Source organism: Apodemus sylvaticus, chromosome 3 (genome assembly GCF_947179515.1).
Source record: "Apodemus sylvaticus chromosome 3, mApoSyl1.1, whole genome shotgun sequence".
NCBI classification, from domain to species: Eukaryota; Metazoa; Chordata; class Mammalia; order Rodentia; family Muridae; genus Apodemus; species Apodemus sylvaticus.
The window spans coordinates 21200209-21223363 of NC_067474.1; the positions used below are offsets into that span (position 1 = coordinate 21200209).

At 38.9% G+C, this 23155-nt stretch overlaps 1 long non-coding RNA gene across 2 annotated transcripts in view; it reads left to right on the top strand.

Moving 5' to 3' along the window:
- LOC127679811 (uncharacterized) overlaps positions 1–23155 on the top strand; it is a 63315-nt gene that overhangs the window by 892 nt on the left and 39268 nt on the right. The window lies entirely within an intron of this gene.

Genomic DNA, 23155 nt, shown 5'->3' on the forward strand with positions numbered 1-23155 from the left:
TGGGGGAACTGCATGAGAGTTACAACCTATCTTTATTTTTACCATATTTATGACACGATTATTTAGTTTAAGGGGCCCAGTATAGGTACCAAGGGTAGGATACTTAAACCACAATATTTAAAATAGTATAGTGTTTGCATTGAATCTGCATTATGCCTGTGTACACTTGAAATTGTGTCTACAAAGTTTGTGTTATGAAAACTCTTACAAAACACTATCGATTTTTAGAATAATGACAAAGGTCTGTACACACTCATCACAGGCACAGCTTTTCTTTTATTTGAATATTTTCAGTTCCTTGTTGGTTGTATCCATGAGTGAAGAACGCACTGATGTGGAGGGCTGACTGTTAAAAGCAGTCTGAATCTCCTTGCAGATAATGAGGGCTTGCCTGCCAGGCTATCCTGCCCCAGTCCAGACTGGGAGGAACATTTGGAAAGTGCTTTGTACTGTAGATCTGCAAAGCCTGAGATCTGAAGACATGAATTCAGGCTGGTGATTTTCTTCTGTTGGATCTCAGCGGACTGCATGTGGTCAGCAATGAGCACCAAAGATGAATCTTGGCTATAAATCAAGCACTCATTGATCAGCAGAGAATGGGCTATTGGCATGGTGCTCCATATATATATATATATATATATATATATATATATATATATATATATATACTCACAACCAAACCCGTTTTGGGGAAATAAAAGCTGGCTTCTCTCCATGCAGAATGAAACTGGAAACTCTAAAGTAGTTGCCCTTCTTCTTGTGGGTAGATGACCAGAAATACATGTATAATGTTTATGAACCAAATTTTTGAAACTAAAGTGTGTTTCTCACAGGACTAGAAGCCACATTTTGTCCATTTTAAAAATACTGTTATTCTCTTTCAGTGAACAGGATATGCAGAAATTCTGCATCATGTATAAAGCAGGCATTACAGAGTCTTACTGTGTTAGTGACCAAATACCTGACAGAGATGACTAAATGTGGGAAGGGTTTATTTTGATTCACAGGTTCGAAAGTTTCAGTCTTCCTGATGAAGAGGTTGTATGGATTGTGTGGCAATTCCTATAAGCAAAGTGATGCACAAAGCATCTATGGGATAGGGGTGGAGTCATGGAGGGAAGATATGACCTTCAAAACTTTTCAATAGTAATCACCTACAAGCACCACAGCTTTTTAAAACAACATCACTATTTTAGGAATAAGCATTCAAAACAAAACACCATCTCAGATATTACAGTCAAACCATAACAAACTATAATCTCAGTACACACATGCTTTCATTAAATGCTTGTCAAGTGATTAACCTGAAGATGTTGTATTCATTTTGTGTGGGTTCTGGGGATGCAACCAGGGCCTTGAACATGCTAAACATGCTCCCTGCCACTGACTTACAAGTCCACAAACTTTCTTTGATACACATTATTTTAAAGGAGTCCTAGATTTACATAGAAGTGTAAAGGTTATAACAAGCTCCTCTGTGGCCCACTCTTAGCTTTCCCATTACCAACAGCTTACAGTAGCTCAGTTCATTTCTCATGGTTTAATGGCAAAATAGTGACAAGTAAATACACCCACTCAATGTTCAAATGTTCAATTTTTTAACTCATTCAGATGTTCCAAGTTTTTGCCTATTGTTTTTTCCCCTGCTTTTAACTGCTTATCTGGTATATCAAATGTATTTAGTTCTATCTTCTTAGATTTTCTTCTGGATATGGCATTTTATTGGCCTTTTCTTGTTTTCAGTGAACTTAACAGTTTTGATTTGTAGCAGCCAAGGGTTTAGAAGAAATGTCTCATGATTGACATTCAACCAGTGGTTCCCCTGTTATTAGTCTGGGCTTATGTGCTTTCTTGATAATTACAGAAAAAAAGAAACAAAACTTTCAGGGTTTTTTGTTTGTTTGTTTGTTTGTTTTTTTGAGACAGAGGTGACTCGGCTAGCCTAGAACTAGCTGTATAGATCAGGGAGCAGGTTGGCCTTGAATTTCCAGAGATCTTACCTGCCTCTGTCTCCTAAGTTGAAGAATTGAAGTTATGTGCCACCAACTCCAGCTTTTCATTTAGTTTTGATTGTGTAAACTATTGAAGATGTCCACATACTTGTATCAATATGTTTATTTGCATATGAAGAAAAATGAGTACTATTCTTAAGGACATTTTCCTGTCTATTATAATCAGTGGTTATTTGCATGTGTGATTTGGGCTCCTACTATCTAGTCTTTTAGTAAAGTTTCCAGGTGTCTATTTTGATCTCTACACTTGTTTATTTTATGAAACTTCAATTCCCTTCCTTTAACATCCCCTTGGCTTGCAACCTCCCCTTGTTGCAGCATGAGTTCAGTTTCTGTGGAAAGGCAGGGGGCCCCTGCAGAGGACTTGTGTGAGGCTTCCAGCACCAACACCTGCTGTCTCACAAATACCTACAACTTCAGGTCTGGAGGATCTGATGTCTTTTGTGCTCTGAAAGCATCTTCATGCACACTTAAAATAAAACAAATAAATAATCATGCTTTTAAATTCTATACAGGCTATCAATATAACTGACCGCTGTTGATTCTGATCTTGCTGACCTTGGCCATTGCATTGAATAATGTTTGGCAGGATTTTCTGTTGAAACATTTCTCCATTTCCCCCTTTTCAGAATGTACACTTTGAAAAGGAGCTGTGCTTGGCCCACACTAAGAAGTGGTGAGGCCACAGAATCTACACAAATTATTTGAAAATTATACTTTTGTCTCCTTATTCAATAATATTAATGTAGTTGCATGAATATTTTATGGTTACACAACATTTCAACATTCCTCTGTTTATTTTGTTGATCAGATAGCTCTAGTCAATGGGATCCTATTCAGCCAACTATCTAAGCTTTTGCCATTGCTCCATCACTGGTCAGGTTTTATTTATTTGTTTGCTTATTTCGAACACCCCACCTTCTTGTTATTCAATATCCTCCAGGTTCAAGTTATCTATTTTCTGACTTAATTCTAAGGAAAGCAGTTTTGCCAAAAGTTCCGCTTATTCCAGAATGGTATTTGAGTTCAGGTCTCAGTCTCTGGGTATGCTCCTTGATTCTATGGTATTCTTGCTCCTCAGTTCTCTTTGCTGACAAAGAAATACATGTAAATATGGGAATCTATGTGTATACATATACCTATAAATATATGCATGTGTGACCATTTGTATGCATATTAGGCTAACAGGCGTGTGTACTGACATACTCAATTTTAATCTATCACCATCTGGATAACTCCAGCTTCTCTTGCTATCTGGAGACTCTCACTCCAGCAGTGAGATGCCAGCTGCCATCCATTTACCTCATTCAGTTGAACATGTCCAATTTCTAATCCATCATGCATATGTCCAATTTGTCCTCTACTGTTATTTTCTCTATAATATTTCTCTATAGAGAAAGAATAAACAAGACTGGTAGTTGATTCATCTACAGAAACTCAAACTTACATTATGTTTTCTTGTTCAAATTAAAAAAAAATCTGAAACCAAAGTCCTGTGTGTATTCAATGATCAGATGAAGGTATCTGACTCATCCTTCCACTAACTGCAGTACCATAGGCTCACTTTTGGAAGCATGTTTACCTATCATATGGCTAAAAGGATCCATGATTAGCAGCAGGCAGTGTTCACAGTGGCATTGGAGATTCTGAACCTCCTCCTGGTAATCCCCTAGCCAGATACCTCTGTGCATCCCATTTCCAAAGGTCTTACTCTGCCGTATGTCAGGTGACTTCCATATGGTGTAGTTGCTAATACCATTAGGGATCACCCTTTCCAATAACTTTAAAATATAATAAGGATGCTAAAGATACAAAAGTGCTCTGAAATATGGATTATATTTCCAATGATGCAATTCCAGAGACAGATATTTCTAAGAAAATACTATCTCTGGTTATTAACTCGTCCCTACTTAACACCCCAAATATGTATCAGCTAGAATAAGACCATCTTTCTTTATTCTCATCATTGCAAATAGGAGATAGAAGTGTTTTGGGAACTAGGTGCTCTGTTTAAATGAATGTGTCTTTTGGGTATTTTAATTTATGTTAGAACTTAGTTTAAGAATCAACCTCTTGACATTGTCCAATAGCATTTCAACAACCAAAGCAATATGTTGTCAAAATCTTAATTAGAAGGATAATCTGAGGCACATTCACACAACAGGAACAATTACATAAAACAAAAGCCAACACCCTCAAGTACCACGACTATGTGAATTACAACTTGCAAAGACTATACAGTACCAATCATATTGGATTAACCTGTCCACATTTTGTTTATTAAAAATAATTGATGTAAAATATACCTTATAGACTTTTATTTTTCAAAAATTACATTGTAAAGTAGCACACTAAATCAAAGTTCCTCTTGTGCACATTGTCGAATACTTTATGCTTTAGAAAAAACTGAGGAAATGACTGGCATAAAAATTATGTTAATAGAAGTGAAGAAATTGTAGGTGGAACATATAAGAAAATGATTGCTTAAATGCTATGGTTTCCATTTGGAAAATAACCTACACCTAAAATCTTTAAAGTCAGTGTCCTTTGAAAATGGATTGTAGTGGGCCTAAGTCTGGGCAAACTGTCACCAAAGTAAATGCACAGAAGATAACCAAACTTAAAATTAAAGTGGGCTGTAACTACTTGCAAAACACACAAACAATCTTGGGAAAGTGTCTAGTAAAAATATTCCTGCCTTAGCTAATATTTGTTTGAAAACTGCAGCTCACTAACCTCATGTCTAGATTTTCTTTGGAGACTACAGTCCTGCCCAGGGTTTCCTTAGTCAAAGAGAGATGATATGAAATTGTACCCAGTGTCTATCCTTCCATCTTAGAGGTCTGTGCATAGGCTTGGTTTCTCACCCTTCACTTACCCTGTCAGGTTTCTTTTATGCACGTAGATCACTATCTCTGGTACTTAAGAGGCCTTTTGAGGTACTCTGGATAGACTTAGGTAGAGAGAGTATTTGAATTACATACTAGGGTAGATTGTATTTTTCCTGTTCTCTCTCTCTCTCTCTCTCTCTCTCTCTCTCTCTCTCTCTCTCTCTCTCTCTCTCTCTCTCTCTCCTTTTCCCTCTCCACCCTCTCTCTCTCTCATACACACCATTAAAAAATAAATGTAGTTACTAAAGAAAAGAAAAACAATATGACTCTTGCAAGAAAAATCCAAGAGTGGATGGCAGAGATCTTGGTTATTTGGACAGTTGTTTTCTGTTCTGCCTTTTGGTGACATAATTCCTAGGATAGTCTTCGGTCTACCTTGCCCATTTTCTTATTTTTAATTTAAAAAATCATTTTCTTGTCTATCAGTGTTCTACCTTCACATATGTCTGTACACATGTCCATGGCTGGTGTTCTCAGAGGCTAGAAAAGGGTACTAAATGCTCTGGAAATAGACTTATAAATTTATAATAGCCAGAAGCTGGAAACAACCCAGATGTCCCTCAACAGATGAAAGGATACAAAAATGTGGTACATTTACACAATGGAGAACTACTCAGCAATTAAAAACAATGACTTCAGGAAATTCTTAGGCAAATGGATGAAACTTGAAAATATCCTTACTGAGGTTAACTCAGTCCCAAAAGAACACACATGGTATGTACTCACTGATAGGTGGATATTTAGCCCCAAAGCTCTGAATACCCAAGATACATTTCACAGACCATAAGAAGTTCAAGAAGAAGGAAGATAAAAATGTAGATGCCTACATCCTTCTTAGAAAGGGGAACAAAATACTCAGTGGAGGAAATACGGAGATAAAGTGTGGAGTAAAGACTGAAGGAAAGGCCTACCAAAGACTGCCCCACCTGGGGATCCATCCCATTTAGAATCACCAAACTCAGACACTATTGTGGATGCCAAGAAGTACTTGCTGACAGGAACCTGTTATAGCTGTCCTCTGAGATGCCTGCCAGAGGCTGACATGTACAAAGGTGAATGCTCACAGTCAACCATTGGACTGAGCATGGGATCCCCAGTGGAGGAGTTAGAGAAAGGACTGAAGGAGCTGAAAGGTTTGCAACAACAATATCAATCAACTAGAGCTCCCAGGGTCTAAATTACCAACCAAGAAGTACACATGGAGGGACCCATAGCTCCAGCCGCATATGTAGCAGAGGATGGCCTTGTTGGCCATCAATGGAAGGAAAAGTCCTTGTTCCTATGAAGGCTCGATGCTCCAGTGTAGGGAAATGCCAAGGCGGGGAGGCAGGAGTGGGTGAGTAGGTGGGGGAACATCCTCACAGATACAGGGGAAAGTGGCTGGGATAGCGGGTTTCCAGGGCAGGGGGAACCGGGAAAGGGGATAAGATTTGAAATGTAAATAAAGAAAATATTCAATAAAAAATGACTGGTAAAAAAAATAGTTGTGAGTCAAAATGTAGATGCTGGAGATGGCACCTATGCACTCTAAGGAGCAGTGGGTTCTTTTAACTACTGAGCTATTTCTTCACCCTTATGACTTTTTTCTTTTCTAAAATTTTATTTATTTATTTATTTATTTATTTATTTATTTATTCATTCATTCATTCATTTGTTCAGTTTTCATCCTGCTTGCATCTCCCCTCCCTCTTTTCCTCCCTGTCCCACCCTCAGATGCCACTCCCTCCATTACCTCCTCCCCTTTTCCTCAGAGAACAGGAAGCCCCCCTATAGCAAACAGACCTGGCACATCAAGTCACAGAAAGATAAAGTCCACTGAGGCCAGACAGGGCATCCCAGCAAGGGAAAGGGAATCCAAATGCAGGCAACAGTCAGAGATAGCTTCTGCTTCAATTGTTAGGCTAGCCACATGAAGAATAAGTGGCACACCTACTACAAATGCGTAAGACACCTAGGTCTAGCCCATGCATGATCTTTGGTTAATGGTTTCCTCTCTGTAAGCCCACATGAGCCCAGGTTAGTTGACTCTGCAGGTCTTTTTGTGGTATCCTTGTCCTTTCTAGTTCCTTCAATTTTTCCCTAGACTCTTCTACACATCTACCCAGTCTATGTCTGATGTTTGCCTATGGGTCTCTGTATTGTTTTCCCTCTGCTGCTGGATGAAGCCTCTCAGGAGACAGTAATGCTAGGTTTCTGTTTGAAAGCATAACAGACTATCAATAGTGTCAGAGGTTGACTCTCTCCCATGGGATGGGTCTCGAGTTGGGACAGTCATTGGTTGTCCATTCACTCAGTCACTACTCCATCTTTATTCTTGAACACCTTGTAGGCAGAATGAATTTTGGGATGAAGGTTTTTTTTTCAGTGACTTAGTGTGTCCCCCTTCCTCCATTGGAAGTCCCACCTGGCTACATGATGTGGCCACTTCAATCACCATATCCCCAGCTGCTAGGAGGCCCAGCTAGGGTCACCCCCTATAGACTCCCAGGAGCCTCCTTTTTCCAAGGTCAGTCTTGGAAAAAGATAGATGATCCCCAACAATTTCTCCTCTCTCTAAATCCCCTCCCCATCACCCCTCCCTATAACCTCTCTCACACTCTCTCTCTTAAACCCTTACCCCCTTGCCCCTCTTCATCTCCTTTCTCACAGAGCTCTCTGTCTTTATCTACCTCCAATGTCTATTTTATATCCCATGCTGAGTGATATTTGAATATCTTTCCTTGGGACTTCCCTGTTACTAGCTTTTTTGGTCTTTAGATTGTAGCACAATCAGTCTTATACCTTTATGGTTAATATCCACTTATAGATCTTTGTTTTCTCACTCAGATGACATTTTGTAGTTCCATCCTTTTGTCTGAAAATTTCATGTCTTTGTTTTAAATAATTGAGTAGTGAATGTGTAAATGGACCACATTTTGGGATCCCTTGCTTTCTAGCTGCTTTGTTGTGGTTGGTTACTTTATGCATGCAGAAGAGCCAATATATATGACTTCTAGCTGAACTCCTGACTTGAGTGACCTTAATGATATACTTGCCTTGAATGAAGTGATGCACGCAAAATCCCACATGTGAAGCAGAGCAGACAGCAGCGCACATCTGAAGGAACAATGGTATTGACATCTGGTAGAAATTTACAGTATGCTGGGTCTTCTGCTATTGAGCATAAAACATCACCACATCTGATCTTCAGCTAGACTTCATGTGGTTTCTTAACTCATGTACTCATAATCATAATCATGTATTCACTACTTATAAGATGTCTCCCACCTGGAAGTCACTGAAAGTAAACCAGAGGGCTGGGGAAGCAGCTCAGGGGTCAGTACTTGCTTAGGACATGAGAGGTCCTAGATGTCACTCCAATATAAACAAATCTTCAAAACGGTATCAAAATTAAGTAAAACATAGCCCTTGCATTAGGCTAATTGCATCCTGTTCGGAATGGCTTGGTAGAATGCAAAGGATGAAAAATGTCAGGAAAATAATAATTCTTTTCCTGAGCATACCTGTAAGCAATTACAGAATTCTTGATTCTTTTTCTTGAAAGTATAAAATGAAACTTGTAAAACTTATACTTCAGAAAACATAAGAAATTCAAAGCTAAGAAAAGAAAGAAAGAAAAAAAAAAGAAACCTCTTCCATAGTTCTTAGATCCTTTGGTGCAATTCAAGAGAGAGTTAATATTGGCAAAGTCCAGTAACACTTTGTAGCAGAACCAATGTAATAGGAGACATACTTTTACTGTGGTTTGAATGTTTTCCTCAGAGTTAATGTGTAGAAAATGAATGGCCTTTCTTGGAAAGGTAGTGTCTATGAGAAGCAATTTTGTGGCGAGTCCTTTTGTCCCCATGAATGAACCAGTGTCATTATGTTGGGGCTGTGCCAGTTGATACTTTATCACATAGGTGAGTGTGGTCCATTCTTGCTCTGCCATCTTGAGGCATCTCTGTGATCCACCACAGGTTGCTATAGCAGGAGGACCCTCAGAAATGCCATGCATGGCACTTCGACTTTACAGCCTCCAGAAGACTGAGTCACACATGTATCTATTTATTAGAAACCCTTCAGTCTTTGAGATTCTATTATAGCAATACAAATAAGACTAAGATGAGCCCCCAATTGTTTTTCTTCTTTAATGAGGACTTTATATACTAAGCTAGAAGCAGACAAAATAACAAGTCATCATGCAGACATTTTTGTCTGTCTCTAGGATTTTGGAAAGAAAGAAAGAAGACTGTATTGCTTAACAAAGCTTAAAAAGTGTGCTATTTTCTTTGTCTGACTGTGTTGCTCCAAACAGAGTGTGAAGAACTTGTTAACCACGTCTTGGTGTAACAATCTTGGAAGTATGTGAGACGTTCCAACTTATTTGTACTATTTAATTTTGACAAGTCAATTTATTTAAAGAAATGTATAGCCAATTGTTTGTCTTGTATATACCACAGGATGCATTTTTTCTCAGATGCAAAAAGAACTAACTGATGACTTGTATTAGAATTCTAGGACTCTGACTTTTATAAATGTTTTTTTTTTATTCAAGTCTAAATAACAGCCAAAGATGCTAATTATCAACAGTTCTTGGGTATTATGATTAATTAACATTATTGAGAAGAAAGTTTCAGTGAATTGACATACACATGAATGCACATGCACATGGTTTAACTTTTGAGGAATTGATTTAACTAATTAAAAATCTGCTAATACTATCTTCATTTCTTAACACTGAGAAAAAGTAAGAAAATCTTAAAACAAAGCTAACTGACAAAAACAAAAATTATAACTGCTTAGACAACATGAGATAGTTAAACGTATTGGTACTTTTAATGCATATAAGTGTTTTACTCAAGTCACATATTTGGCAATTAATGGTAAACTGTTTTTCTTAGTGGATAGTTAAGACACTTATTTCTGTCATTTATATCCAAATTAAATGAGGACAAATGAAGCCATGAAAAGGACACTTTGGTCATGGGGTATAAGAATGGGGGTGGTTTAGAAAATATCCCCAAGGAAATTTGACTCTACCATTGTCCTAAAGGGAAGTTTAACTTCAAATTGAAAACATTTGGGGGTTTAATAAAAGGAGAGTCTGTATGTAACTGTGGCTTGATTTTTGCTTTGGTAATTGAGGGTAAGAAGATACCACATGTATCCCATGTGTTAGTCGTTAGGCAGCAACTAAGACTCCAAGCACAGTCACTTTGTGAGGGAGATTCCAGGCAAGCATAAGTTATGGTCTAAGCCTACATAAGTTACAAACTCACAGGGATCCTGGGGTGCTGCGTAGAAAGAGCTAGTAAACCTCAGTACCAAACAATGATCTCTACATGTGAAGTTTTGTAAATATTTGCCATACATCTTCTTTGGTTTGCTGGTCACCTGTTTCTTCTAGCCTCAAGGTTTGATTGCACACCAATAGTCTCCAGTGCTGTTACTATCGTGTGGGTATATGACTTCATGCATTTCTTTTTGTTTTGGATATTGTAGTGCGCAGATGTATAAGATCAATAGTAGATAGAGGCACACATAATTTAAACATAAAAGCAATTTACTAAATCATATTTAAGTTTTCTATATGAGATAGTGTGCTTTGAGTAACGTCTTGGGTCAGGACCACAGTGAAAGGAATGATCCGCAGTGGTTAAGACTAACCTGAAATATTATATTCTTGACTAGGAGGTGATACTCTGAAGCCTGGGTTTTCTTTCCCTTCTGTTGGATACTCTTTATCTCCTAAAATTGTTTGCTATTTAAACCATTACTATTCAGTCTGATCTTGGCTGTTGAAACTATCTTGTGGCTAGAGAGGTAGGTTGGTAGGGAGTGTTTTCATCTAGGATGCATGAAGCCCTGGATCCGATGTCCAGGGCCAAATAAACCAAGAATGAATGAAGGTGTGTGGCACTCTCCCCAGCTCTCAGAGAATGTAGATTGCAATATGAACTACAACAAATTAGGATAAAAAGAAGACTCAAAACAAACACAAATGACTTGCCTTTCAGCCTTCTTGTTCTTGTCGCCCGAATCCTGTGTACACTCAAGCAGTTAAATCTCATCCCTTCCAAGAAGTTTCCCCTCATTTCACCACTGATTGACTATTTTCCAAAGTACTTGGCCAAAATACAATCTGAGGCAATTCTCTCAAGATTGTAGGGCAATCTATTCATTAGTGTAGTGTTTATACATATCAGATTACATTTTGGAATGCATCAAACCATACAGGAATAAATCATACATTTAAACATATAGATATACACGTATAACTCTCCATTTTGTAGATTTTTTTTTAAGTTAACAGCTGAGGTGAACTTGGATGCTTAGTTTCAACCCTCAGAGTGGTAACGTTGAATAGTCTCTGCTAGATATAATAATTTCTTCACTGGTTTCTTTGAGACAGACATTTTCATCCTCCTCCTTGTATCTATGAAAATGAAAGTCAAAGTTGCACAAATTCTCCACAAGGCAGAGCCCCAGCTTTGGTTAGCTCTTGCAAGGGCCTAGCCTGAAACATCAAGAGCTACAAGCCCCTTCAGGACATAATTCCTATAATTTCCTTATGCTTACATGTCTTTCTAATATTTGACCCTCTGGAAAACTACAGAACAGAGTCCCTATTATGGAAAAGGCAGGGCATGAACCATGACTTTGTGTAGATAGTCAATATTTACAGTAGAAGGTAAGTGAAGTCTGCCTATAGCACCTCAGTGCCCTCCCTACCCACAATCCCCTTCCCAGTGCCCCGCCCCCAATCCATCCTATTACTTGAAAAGTAGAATGTCTACTCTTTCTTTCCCCTCAGGCTTGCCCTCTCTCCTTGTGGAAGCCATTGCTCTCTGGGATCTCATTTTGCTAATTATGCCTGCAAGTCAGCTCAAATCTAGACTGCATCACTGAAAAACATTGGCTCTCAGACCAGGCATGAGTGACCTATCTGCTCTGAGCCTCAGTGGTTCATGTGCACGTGTGAATAAACGTGACACCGAATCTTAGAGGAAATAGTAAATGAGACAATTCATGAATTGTTATTAACATGAAACCTTGAACAAAGCTCAATAAATACTTCTTCCCCTTTTCCTTACTACCTGTACTTTCTCCCTCTTATCTCATGTTTCCACTAAAATATATAATATATGTGGAAGTAGTGTTAATGGAAAGGGAATGAGACAGTATATTGGAATTCCTAACACACAACCTGGAACATAGCTCTGTGTATGTCCTCTCTTCCCCCTTCCCCTCCTCCTTTTTTCTCTTCATTTTTCATTGTATTTTCTTTTCTTTGTTTTTATTTTGTCCTGTTTTGAAATCAGGTTTTTTAGTTATAGCCCTGGCTGTCCTAGAATTTTCTCTGTTGGCCAGGTGGGCCACAAACTCAGAGAGATTCACCTGTCTGTCTCCTGAGTACTGGGGTTAAAGACATTCACAACCAACTTCTTGTATTTCCTTAGTTTGGTGTGGGGTCCATTTAAATTTGACTCTGCTTTCTTTGCAGTCAATGTCCATGTCTGTTAACATAACTACCGTGATATGCCCAGCCAGTCTCAGAGATCAAGACAAATGCCCAGCAAGACTGATAGAGTCGAGTAGACTTCCGTTTGGGGGAAATCATTCAGTTATGTAAGTACTGCACACCAACATCATGGTTGCAGAGATACGTTATTTTTCCCAGAGTATAATGTAGGCACATTTGCCCCATATTAGGAGCATTAGAGACAGGCAGGCAGGGAGACTTGGTAATCACTGTCTGCTTCTCTCCAGTTCTCCCTTCAGGCATGCCCTCCCTCTCACCCTACCCTTTCCTGCCCTTTGTTTCTCTCTGCTTCTACCGTCCTTTGGTGCTTTCTTTCAAACACTTAGTCTCCTTCCTTTCCTCCCCAGCCTGCTCTCTTTTCTGTCTTTATAATATATTTAATATTAAAATGATGTTTTCAGTATTCTACGCTCTCTAACAATAAGCCTTGCATACATCTGAGTAATGGTGGCTGCATGTCTAGGCTTGAATTCTATGAATATTATATGGACTAATAAATCCAACAAAGAACACATTTAAAAAATACATTTCATTATAGACATATCACATGTACCAGGAGTGTGCCAGGGTATATTTTTCCCTCCTGCAAACACCTGGTAATGAAATTTATTGACATTTAAACTTAATAAGCGCTAATTGAGTAATTATCGATCAGAGGAAATGTGTTCTTAAAAGTCACATTATCAATGGACACAGTGGCAAAAATAGAACAGACTGAGTTTTCAGCTTACTTTATAACATTACCTTAGAATTGTAAAGAGTTTATCTTATCACACTACACATGGCTGAATTTATAAAAGATAAAATCACAAACGAGTAATACACAGTTACTTGTTACATATTCTTCCCATTACAACTGACAGGTTCATTAATCATACAGTGTATTTTGCTATTAGAAGCCATAAAGGAGATCAAATCTCTTGTAATTTTTCTTCTTCTCTTTCGTTTGATAAGTGTGTTGTTTCAGTGTGCAGATAAAATATAGTGTCAGTCAGCAATGGTCTCAGGAGGTTTTCATTTTTCCAGTAAGAAATGTCCTTGCCGATTTGCAATGTAAAACACCCTTAGCTCATGCATCATTTCCTTAGGATTTGACCATCAGATCAAGGGAAATGTCTGTGTGTGTGCCTATGCACAGGAGCGGTCACCCAGAAGGAAGAGCTGGGGAGAAACAGTGTTTTTTCATGTGAGCCATATTGCTTACTGAGCACTGAAGGCATTAGTGCTGAACACCTCTATTCATAACGAAACACTGATTTATAATTAAGGTTCATGTAAATTACACAGAGAGCTGACAGATTTCATAAGCTGTTCTGGGGAGAGGCGGCAAATTTTACAGTTTGACACAGATTGCCGATGCAACACTTGAGAGCATAAATGAAATATAAGACTATTTGCCAATAAATAAGGGCAACCATGATATCCCCCTTTCACATTGCATGATGAAAAATAATGTCTCAAAAGGCAATAGTTGTACCTAGAAAACAAAGGTGCTTTTTATTTCCACATCTAGGGAAAAATCTGAAAGAAGATGTCATCAAGCCAACAGTGAAAACAGATGAACACATTTTAATTTTTTTAATTAGTGAAGATAAAGGAGAAGTGCCTTTCTGAAATCATGCCTGTCAATTCAGAGAGGGGAGATGACAACCATGAAAATCCTTCTGTATTTCTCAGTGTTTTCATTTTTTATTTAAAAAAACATAGCTTATAAATAAAATTCTTAGGATTTCTAAGTTTTGGTGATTTGTATGACACTGATGGACTGTAATTTATACAAGAGCTACTTTGGGGTCTGTTTTTTTGGTGTTTCTTGCCAACCTAAGTATTCTAAATATAAACTGAAGAAATTCAGTCTGGCACAAAGCAGCTGATGAAATATTCTGGGCTTGTGTTCTGCTGTTTTCCCATAAGCCCTTCTATGAGAATCGGGGAATGTAAAGAGATCTTGATTGAAGTGTGAGAGCATATGTAGTCAGTACCAGGAGACTCAATTCAGAGTTACCAGTGAGTGGCCTTTCTGCTCCATCCTGAGGGCTTAGCTCGGACAAGGACAAGAGTGGCTAACAGATCCTCTCCATGATACAAGCCTCTCCCAAATTTGGAGATGTTTTATCATGTTTGCCCAGTAGGATTTCTTCAGAGGCTAGATTGGTAAAGCCATTTACTTGGCCTCTACCCATAAGACATCGAAGGCCTCATTTCCACAGCATCATCCTAAGAAGCTTAGAGGTATAAATTCTTAGTCTTTTGTTCCACCCAAGGTTATTATTTTCCCTTCTGGTTATACACATAGTTATCTCGGTCTATATCTTTTATATAACTATTACAATTTATATGTGAGAATAGTTTCAGATTTTTTTTTTCATGTTGCTTGTTTGTTGGCTTACTAAAAGCTTGAACATAGGAAACTCACTCAAAATATCAGGTCAGAGCTCCCAGGGCTCCTAAGACTCCCAAGGATTCCCAGGGCTTTTAACGTACAGGTTCTTATACCTGGACACTTTTCCTTCCATCCCTTCAGAAACAGTGATGTATCGGTACCTGTGTTTAGGGATGGTCAAAGAAAATCATTATTCTAGTATCACCAAAAGCAGTCACTTAAAGAAATTCTGCATGTGAAGCCTGGTTGCATTCTCCCATACTTGCTTCCATGTAGGTACTAGGACTGGAACTAGTGTCTTCTAGAAGAGCAGCCAGTGTTCTTAACCACTGAGGCACTATTTTTCTTAATATGCTGGAAATTCTACTCACAGACCTGTGAGATTTTCTCTCAGCAGCTAAGCTAAGGGATGTCAATTTCTCAACAGCTCCTTAGGATGAGTTAGTAAACGGAGCTTTAGAGCAGCATTCTGGTTCTGTTGCTTTTACTAAGAGTATACTGGGAGTTTACTTCTATAGCATTTTCATCTCTCTTAGAATCCCAGACGTTTAGACCCAGGCAAGCAAGATACCACTCAAACCTAAGGTTGGATCACTTTACACTATGTCCAAGACTCAGAGGCCAAGTACCAACCTAACACAGACATCCCTATCCACAGACTCCCTATCCTGGAGTATACCCAAGGGAGCCTGAGTGTTTTTGACACTTTCAGTCTGGTTTCCTAGGCAGACAGCAGTACTCTAGGAACACAGGTGACTAGGTTATAGGCATGAAGCTGATTGGCTTACTATAGGCCCCTTTCACATTGATGGGTCATAGGAAAGATTTTTACTTCAAAGTGGTCTTGAGCTATTTGTGGCTTATAGATTGACAGAGAATCCAATGCCAGAGGACTGGGCAGTACAGATGTGAGCAGAGAGTGACAGGCCTCCCTCTGTAGCTGTCCACTTACCTCCTCTCAAGACTTTTTGGACCCATTTTCAAGAGTCCTTCAGCTCTGTGTTTGCTGGTTGCTATGTCACTAAGGGATGCAGCAATGTTGAGGACACTCATGCAGATCTGCAGCTGCAGAGGAGGTTTCATGCTTGCAACATTCTCTCTACCAGATTTTCAGTACTACCAAGAGACATCACATTCTAAGAACTCAACAAGCACGACACAAGGCAATCAACCTAAGATATGGAGAGACTATGCTGCTTTTAGTTATCAGACTATGTAGAGGAGAGTTTGTATGAGCAGGAAATAGATTAACATTTATATCTTTTGTGTGCTTGGGTAGGGATTGTGTCTGTGGTCAGACCCAGGGGGCAAATAATCTCCAAGATTGTCACTGGAAGCCAGGATATGGTAGGCAGGATGGATGACAAAGGTTATAGGCATCAATGTAACACTGAACAAATGGCGCCAGGGAACTACAAAGCTAAGTACCAAGATGAATACTGTTTAACACAAGTAAGATTCAGAGCCCTGGCATTGACACAATTTTTTTTCTGGAAAGTAAGATTAGAAATCATCTAGACATATGAAAGTGTACCTTACATAAATTCATAAGCTTTTATAACATGTATCTTTAAAATTGTAATTTTCAATATTTGGCCCCATTTACTGTATGGTGACTTTGCTTTAGGTACATATATCTGAGCTCAGTGGTGGGTGTTACTAAAAGGATACCCAATGGCGATTCTGTTGGGCTTTCCTTTTCACTGACAAGATTGAAATTGATAGACAAAGCTATCACACTTAGTTTTCATTAGCAAAGCCATGCCTGAAGTTAATTGAGTCTATTATTAGATACTTTCCTTTACAGCATAAATGTTTATTATTTTATCACTTTGTATTCTCTCCACTGCATTAAATAACTTAATAAGGAGCAATGTTAACATATACCGGGTGCTTACATAAATGCTTTTGGAAGAGAAGAAATAGTGTGCTTTATGTAAACAGACAAAGAGAAGAAAGCCGAGGGCATTAATTTTAACTTCTGTTTTTTCCGTGTCACCAAAGGTGATGAGAAGGGGCTACTTCTCCCTAAATGCGAATACATCTATCAGCAATCTATGTGTTAATGTATCTATGCATTATCTATGTATCTATGTATCTATGTATCTATGTATTTATGTATCTATCAATCTATCTATCTATCATCTATCTAGTCTTTAGATACAAAAAAAAAAAGCAAAAAGAGTTGGTTCAGCTTCAGATATAACAAAATTTTGTCACTCAAAATACCACATTTCAATAAGAAGGGATCTTCTATATTTTGAGCATCATTGTGGATCCAGTAGCAGTACTGTGTAGTCAGCTCTGAGATTCTGTGTTGGATTCTGAGAGATAGAATGTTCACTCTGCGGCACATTCCTAATATTTTTCTTTGCCAGATTCCCCTCCAGGTCAATGGTACTGTGTTTGTCCATTGTGTGTTGCCATACAATGAGTTCTGTCACAGCTACATTTGTGTCATTTGTCATATTTTGAATAATCTTTAAACTAGATATTTTCTATTTCCTCATCCACTTCTACTTCATTTTCCTGGGCTGTATTCCACTATGCTGAATGTTACAAACTGAATTAGCAAGCCCAAGTGGATTTGTTTTCTCGGAGTCAGGTTAAACATCTGTAGTGCACTATGCTGTTGGCAACATCTTTAGTTCTCATAATGTCTCCTTCCATTGTCATCAGGCCTTAACTCTCTGTGACGTTTGACTATGGACACTTAGGTAGACTTGCTTATTCCTGAGAGCCTAGTTAAACACTACCCTTGTTACACTTCCCCAAATCACCCTTTTGGAATATCCCATCTTGCTTGGGTGTGGAACTCCCTTTAGCAGAGCCCTCCATCTCCTCTAGTTTCTAAAATCATATTCTTTGTAACAAACATATCTGGGAAGACTCAGCACATGGGGACCATGTGACTCTGTCTATCTTTCTCTAGTTTTTATTATACTTTTCCCATAAGCTTAGATGTTCAGTATAATAGAGTGTATAATCTCTATCTAGTATAATTTTGTTTTCTCAAATCCCAATACTCAGGGGTAGAAGCAGGATGATTAGAAGTTTAAGGCCTGTGAATTGAATCTTGGGTATTCTGAACTTTTGGGCTAATATCCACTTATCAGTGAGTATATACTGTGTGTGTTCTTTTGTGACTGAATTATCTCACACAGGATATTTTCAAGCTCCATCCACTTGCCTGCGATTTTCATAAAGTCATTCTTTTTAATAGCTGTTTAGTATTCTATTGTATAAATGTACCACATTTTCTGTATTCACTCCTCTGTTGAGGGACATCTGGGTTGTTTCCAGCTTCTGGCTATTATAAATATGGTTGCTATGAACATAATGGTGCATGTGTCCTTATTACATGTTGGAGCATCTTCTGGGTATATGTCCAGGAATGGCATAGTTGGGTTCTCAGGTAGTATTATGCCCAATCTTCTGAGCAACCACCAAACTGATTTCCAGAGGAGTTGTACCAGCTTGCAATCCCACTGGCAATGGAGGAGTGCTCCTCTTTCGTCACATCCTCACTAGCACCTGCTGTCACCTGAGTTTTTGATGTTAGCCATTCTGACTGGTGTGAGGGTTGTTTTGATTTTCATTTCCCTGATGACTAAGGATGATGAACATTTCTTTAGGTGCTTCTCAGCCATTTAAGTTTCCTCAGTTGAGAATTCTCTCTTTAGCTATGCTCCCCATTTTTAATAGGGTTATTTGGTTCTCTGGAGTCTAACTTCTTGAGTTCTTTGTATATATATATATTGGATGAATATTCAAGATTCAATTCACAAACCATATAAAGCCTAAGAAGAAAGAAGACCAAAATGTGGATGCTTCAATGTTTCTTAGAAGGATGAACAAAATACTCAAAGGAGGAAATATAAAATCAAAATGTGGAGCAGAGACTAAAGAAAAAAGCCATCCAGAGACTGCCCCACCTGAGAATCCATCCCTTATACAGCCACCAAACCTGGACACAGTTGTGGATGCCAAGAAGTGCTTACTGATGGAAGCCTGATATGGTTGTCTCCTGAGAGGCTCTGCCAGAGCCTGACAAATTGAGGTGGATGCTGATAGTCAGCCATTAGATTGAACATGGGGGTCCAGATGGAGAAGTTGGAGAAAGAAGTGAAGGACCTGAGGGGGTTTGTAGCCCCATGGAGGGAGCAACAGTGTCAACAGGCCAGACCCCCCAAGCTCCAGGGGACTGGACCACCAACAAAAAATACACATGGAAGGACCCATGGCACTGGCCTCATATGTAGCAGAGGATGGCTTTGTTGGACATCAGTGGAAGGAGAGGCTCTTGGGCCTGAGGGTGTTCAATTCCCCAGTGTAGGGGAATGTCAGTGTGGGAAGACAGGAGTGGGTAGGTGGGTGGGACGCACCCTCATAGAGGCAGGAGGAGGGGGGATGGGATAGAGAGTTTCCAAAGGGGAGACTTGGTAAGGAGAATTGTAATAAAGAAAATGCCCAATAAAATATAAAATAAAAAAGTTTAAGGTCATTCTTGGATGCTAGCCTACACTACAAAATACTCTTTGTGAGAGGGAGTAAATCATGGAAAGATGATGAACAGAGCTCATGCTCTAGTGCCTTGTAAAACAGCCAGCCTCTTTCTTTGGACTTTGGGGAGAGGCAGTGATATATGCAATTACTAACTTGTCTTATTTGTTTAGAGTAGACTAGAAGTGTCTGCCATCCACCATTACCTTTGGTTTTTGTCTTGTTCTTTTCAGCTTTCTGCAATGTGCAACTTTGATCACACCATGTTTTATCTCTAAATAAATTGGTCACAGCATAGAGTCTCCCTTACCAATTGTTTGCCCCTCTTTTATCCCTCTTTCTGCTCATTCAACTTAATTGAGTCTATTATTGTATTCTTTTCTTTAACGGTATCTGCATTTTTATGTCAGTTTATATTCTCTCTATTGCATTAAATAACTTAATAGGGACCAATACCTTCTGATATACAATGTGGTTCTCTTGTTTCACTTCTTCCCTGGATGGGCTTTGTTTGTTTGTTTTTGTGTTCTTTGAACAAGGGCTTGCTATGTTGTCCTGGCTGGTCTGGAAGTCTAATCTGCTTGCCTCTGCCCTTGGCCTCCTGAGTGCTGGAATGGAAGGTATAGACCACCAAATCTGGGAGGTGGGCTGTGCCATGTGACTGTGCTCTAACACCTCACTTCCATCTACCTTCCACTACTGAATGAATTCCACTATCAAATGACTGAACATCTTGCTGTAGGTCGACCATGTGTTCTAGTGTCCAAGTTCTAACCCACTCTTGAATCTTACCTCTCAGAATTATTTATAATTTCCCAATACTCCAGTCCTGCCACTTGACCCCATAGTGCTCTTCTTTTACAAACAGATCTCAATACACCTTGTTTTGTCAAGAGCAGTCTATTCTCTCCTGTTTTCTATACACAAAGCTTTATACTTTTTAAGATTTTGAATGGAGCATATGGCCTTGTACATGCTAAGTAAGTAGCCTATCACTTAGTTACATCTCTAATCTGGGCAAACATTTGTACCATTTGTACTGCAAGCTTCCCTTCAGTACAACAAATTTTGTGGGCACATTATTAAAATTTCTGGAGGTTTCATAAACTTCTATGTTATCCAGATGTTTACACTGTAAGTTCTATCACTATGAAACTTGGCTGCTGGTCTCATTGAGACCAGTATGTGCATGTACACAGAGCTTATCTTTCCTAATAGCAGTAACCCAATGTTTACTAAACATATCACATGTCAGAAATTGTTTATCTGCGGCATGGCATAAGCATTCACTAATTTAATTCCCATGAGTGTTGAATAAGTTCACATCCAGCCACAGAGAAGGCTAGTACTCAATTGAGAAAGTCCAATTTTATACTTGGACTGCTTCAAACTGTGCCTTCATTAGCCCCTTTGTGACTGCCTTGGGAAGGGCTTAGGCTGCCACTCACAGTACTCAGTCTTCTTGTAATGACAACATGCAGGCTGGCCCCTTCTTAGCCTGGATGGTCCAGTCCTACCTGGTAAACCAGGTACTCCAATTCTATTGGTCACTGGAGTCTTCCATACTGAGTGTGGCCAGAGAGATATCATGAACAAGACATGGAGCTGTTTCCTTTGTTGCTGGTCAGAATTCTGTAAGTCAAAACTCTACTGTCATCTGCTTTGGCGAACCATTCATATTAATACTAACATGCAGAGCTTTGAACTAAAGTTGGTTTAAGCCCAAAAGGAGATTGGGGAGATGATGGGTGATTGGGTATGCTGACAGTGTCTTGTATGTAGCACTGGATTGATTCTATGGTGTCTCAAGCATGCTAGGCACTCTGTCTACAGCTGATCACTGGCAACCACTTTTAACATTTTTTAAATTTTTTTTTTCATATAGGTCCAGCAGCTTACCTAGACTAACATGAAACTCCATATGTAACCCAAGTAGGCATTGAGTTGTGAGCTTCCTCCCTCAGTCTCTCAAGTTCCTGGCATAGCAGACTTCCATAATCAGGCCTCCACTGTGTTAATAATTTAGCAGACTAGGTTGATTTTAATTGTAGAGTTAAATAGGAAATAGTCTACATAACCCCAAGTAGTGACATTTTCTGTGGCTCTATACAGTTTATGTTACTGTGTGACATAAACTTGTCTTGCTGGATTCTTCCTTCTCTGAACATTTTTTTGTATGTATCACAAAAACTAACTGCTCTGTGTCTATGTCTGTGTGTGTGTGTGTGTGTGTGTGTGTGTGTGTGTATCCGTGGCCATTTTAAAGTTTGAAACTCTACAAGTTTAAGAGGAGAACCATGCAACATTTAGTTTTTGCCCCTTCCTAACATGCCTAGTTCTTAACGTATGTTGATGGAAAAGGCAAGTATATTTGGAGTATATCCCTGTTGCTCTTGGAAGTGAATTAAGTTAAATTTGTTGTGTTAGTTTCTCCCTGCATCATGAATTCTGTCTTAGCTTGTGAAGGTGGTTGCAGTGAAACCCCAGTACTAGTTATCATTGACTACAATAACACATTTGGTCAGAGATCTCAGAGTTAAAATTTGTTGACAGGGTTGTTTTCTAACAAGGCCTCTGCCTGAATTGCAGTAGCCATCTTCCTATAGGTCACAAGTAAAAGTCCATCCCTGATGTCATGGATACGCTTTCTTCATCAGCATACCAAAAATGAAGGAGGACCCATGTAAACCTCATCTGATTTTAATTAAATCTGTGAAAGTCTCTAAATTTAGTCAGTGAAGTGAGGGCTCTAAAATTAGAATATGGGGACCATAACTCAGTTACAACAAATGTCAAAGGATAATTCTTTCAAATGCTCCTTAGACAGATTGTGATATATTGGGATAGAAATACAGAGGTATGTAAGCACAGTGTACAAGTCTTACTGTCAGATTGAGAAATTAGAGTCTGACATTAAATTCCAGACTCTTATTATTTTTTATGCTGAATAGGCTGTGCCTAGGTAAATACATGTAGTATTTTTTCTCATTTTGTATCTTTACATTGCAAGGACACTCCTGACAAATCATGTAAAAGAGTGAGACTAGTTTGAACATCTTACAGGAGGACTGAAGATTTAAAATGCTGGTGTTTTCCACACACTTCCAAGTGCATTGAACTTTCTTTGCAGTGGTGTGTGGAAATCAGATGCAGACACAACAGGAAAGAAAGCAATGTATAGGTGTTGCCAAGCAGTCTGTCTCTCTTAGGGCCTCCCTTTAATAGAACAACAGTCTGAAGCTTTTAATGATTACCACTGAATGAACCCACCCTTGACCTCTGGGGCAAGTCTCAGGACCCTGTGTTCTTTGTCTAACTGAGTGTATCCTGTGTAAAGGATAGACTTGGTCTCTGAGTGTTATGAAAATTTGGAAGTTATATAATTTTATAGAGGATAATTACTTTAAGATTTGAGGTAGAGACAAAAACGGAATTATTTTTAAACTTTAAAGTGAAAAAAAATTGGCCTAACCTAAGGAACATATGGAAGAGCACATTGGAAACTGCATGTTGCTAAAAAATCATCAAATCTTTCTCGAGTCTCCATATTTTTCCACCACCATGAAACTGATTCTAGCCCCAAATATGTAAGTCTCACCACAAAGGTAGCTGAGGATGTGATTGTTCAACCCATATCAGAGCAGGGATATCTTACTGGGGCCAACGTGACTTCCTGTGTTCTATATCTTTTTGTGAAGACAGTCATGTAGAGATAGGAGGAGTGTGTGTGTGTGTGTGTGTGTGTGTGTGTGAATGTATACATTCATGCATATATAAACCCTGTGTTACTATTTGGGGGGACACATCATTTAATGTGACTTTGGTTTTGGGGGACCCCACG